This window comes from Schistocerca piceifrons, chromosome 4, assembly GCF_021461385.2.
Source record: "Schistocerca piceifrons isolate TAMUIC-IGC-003096 chromosome 4, iqSchPice1.1, whole genome shotgun sequence".
In the NCBI taxonomy this organism is placed as follows: domain Eukaryota; kingdom Metazoa; phylum Arthropoda; class Insecta; order Orthoptera; family Acrididae; genus Schistocerca; species Schistocerca piceifrons.
In genome coordinates, this window is record NC_060141.1 from 699,754,067 (window position 1) to 699,757,298 (window position 3,232).

General features: G+C 45.4%; 1 pseudogene; it reads right to left on the minus strand.

Annotated features, from left to right (window-relative positions):
* Window positions 1–270: 270 nt before the first annotated feature.
* LOC124796886 lies at window positions 271–388 on the minus strand (annotated as a pseudogene).
* Window positions 389–3,232: the final 2,844 nt, after the last annotated feature.

Consider the following 3,232-nt stretch of genomic DNA (forward strand, 5'->3'; position numbering starts at 1 on the left):
TCTGGTTAGAGAGATATCTCTACAGAGTTTCGCACGAGGTTCAGCGCCGGGTCTTGTATTGTTCTCCGCAAACTGTAAGTGCAGTAGCACTCCGTCTTCAGGCCACGAGTGGCCTACCGGGACCATCCGACCGCCGTGTCAACCTCAGTGGAGGATGCGTATAGGAGGGGCGTGGGGTCTGCACACCGCTCTCCCGATCCTTACGATGGTATTCTTGACCGAAGCCGCTGCTAATCGGTCGAGTATCTCCTCAATTGGCATCACGAAAAATGGCAACAGCGCATGGTGGCCCGGATGGTCACCCATCCAAGTGCCGACCACGCCCGACAGCGCTTAACTTCGGTGATCTCATGGCAACCGGTGTAGCCACTGCGGCAAGGCCGTTGCCTTAAGTACAATAGAGCACCGATAATTCGAGTCTCCAAATTACGAATTTCCCATAAATCCAAGAGTCGTAAAAAAAGGAGAGAGAAGGAAGTACTGTACAGCGTATCGAATCTCTGTCTCTCCAAGCTGCTCACTAACACCTGCCGAACCACTCAAACCGCTCAGTTGCGTCTACCTCATTGACGCCACACTTACGCTTCTCCCACTTTTTAATTGTTTTCACTATCGAACCTTTTGCTGAAAGTGGTGTTCTTAATTGTCGGTATAGTACAGTGTTACATTTCGTTTTCTACCTTGACTGTTTTTTAAATTTATACCTTTTAAAAATGAGTGCTGTAGAAAAGAGAAGGATAATTCTGCCCCTGAATGTAAAGTTAGGAGCACTGGAACGACTTGAGAAGCGAGAAACAATTTAAAAAAAATCTTTCCCTCGTATACCACGTCTGCAAGGCTATTGTTGGTGACTGGCGAAGACACCGACTTACACTGGAATAGCTTTCTTCAAAGAAATACCCCGGAGGATCTCTTAAACGAAAAACTATAAGGAAGCTAGAATTTCATAAAAGGAAGTGAGGCGTTCATATGATTTTTTCTTTTCAACATCTCCACCTAAATTTCGATAGTCGAAGTTCTCAATAGCTCGAGATGGTCCTGTTCGCGTTCGCCTACAACTATCGCGTCTGTATAGTACTTGGTTAGGGCATTTTTGCTGTCAACGCGCTGTCTAGCGTCCCAGTTTCCCTTTCCCTGTATTAGTTCAGCGTGTTTACGAGCTACAATCCTCTTTGTAAGGAGTACTCTGACGTTTCTTGTGCGTTCACATTTCCAATAGTCTATCAACTTCGTTTGTCCACCAAATGGTCATCTTCTGCATCGGTGAAAAGTTTCGAAATTGGTACTTCCACTGCAAAAAATTTAACATATATGTGTAGTACAGCCATAAACCTGTTGCGGTATATGAAGTTTGTAGTGTCAAAACTTCATCTGCGGTGCTCTTTTTCCGCAGAAGCCGACCAAACGAATGCACTGCGCACTTTAGTAAATGTTTTAAAGCATACGTACAATGAAGTGAGAAAGCAAGGTGACAGGGAGTAGCATATACCAATACGGTGGTATTACCCCGTACAAAAGATATGAAAGGTCAGTGCATTGGTAGAGTTCTCTTTTGCAATCGGGTGATTCATATGAAAAGGTGATTATGGGTGCACGGCAGGATTTAAAGAGTATAAACGCGGATTGATAGTTGGAACTAGACGCATGGGACACTTCATTTCGAAAATCATTGGGGAATTTGGTATTCTGAGCGCCACTATGTCAAGGCTGTACTGGGAATACAAAATTTGAGGCGTTACTTCTCCCCACAAACAACGCAGTGGCCGACGGCCTACACATAACGACCGGGAGCAGTGGTGCTTGCGTAGAGGTTCAGTGCTAATGGACAAGTTACACTGCGCGAAATAACAACAGAAATCAATGTGTGAAGTACGAAGACCGTGTATAGTATTAGGAAAGCGTGGTGGAATTTTGCGTTAATGGCTTTAGCAACAAAAGACAGAAGCGCGTAGTAGAGACATATCAGCAGATTTACCAAAGTTCTTATTAGCAAGTTCTGCCATATGGTAGGTACGATAGGCAATAATGTCTCTATCAGCAAAACTTTCAAGTCCAGGAACACTAGGTACTCCTGTACCTCCACGTACAATGGCTACAGTGAGCTAACCATTACCATGATCGAAAGTATCGATAATGTCAATACTAAAATTAAGTCTGCAACCACAGAAAACACAAGGACCGTCGACAAGTGCAGTAGCAGCAACACTCTTCACTGGTATGCGGTTCTTCTTGTCTCCAGCTGTTGTGGCGAACTCGATGTTCTCGATGGTTTTATAGACTGTCTGTTTAGAACGGTGACGAATTCTCCTGTAAGGCATCGTGGCGGCGTTCAATGCAGTTGCCTGTGCAGCAGCAGCAGCGCGAATGAGCCTCTGCGGGGCTCTAGCTCGCTTATATAGTATATGCAGTAGCTTGGACTTAGAAAAATTTCACAGTGCCTTACAGGAGAATTCGTCGCCGTTCTAAACAGACAGTCAATAAAACCATCGAGAACATCGAGTTCGCCACAACACCTGGAGACAAGAAGAACCGCATACCAGTTAAGAGTGTTGCTGCTACTGCACTTGTCGACACTCCTTGTGTTTTCTGTGGTTGCAGACTTAATTTTAGTATTGACATTAACGATACTTTCGATAATGGTAACGTAGCCATTGTACGTGGAGGTACAGGAGAACCTAGTGTTCCTGGACTTGAAGTTTTGTTGATAGAGACATCATTGCCTATCGTACCTACCATATGGCAGAACTTGCTAATAAGGACTTTGGTAAATCTGCTTATATGTCTCCGTCTGCATGTCTCCTGCTAACAACACGATATGGCCTGCAGCGGCTCTCCTGTGCCCGTACCCAAATCGGTTGCACCATAGACAGGAAAACCGTGACGTGGTCACAGTCCTGACCTGAGTTGGTAAGAACAGATGGCAGGATTCCAGTGTGACGCAGCCCCACGAAGCCATGGATCCAAGTTGTCATCAAGATACTGTGCAAACTGGTGGTGGCTCGATGACGGGATGGTCTGCTTTTGCGTGAAATGATCTGGAGCTTCTGGGCAAAATGAACCAATCATGAATTGGAGATAGTTATGTTCGGCTACCTGGAGACGATTTGCAGCCATTCATGACTTTCATGCTTGCAAACCATGATGTCATGTCACCGGGCCACAGTTGTTCGCGACTGGTTTGGAGAAATTCTGGACTAATTCGAGCGAATGATTTGCCACCCAGATACCCCGA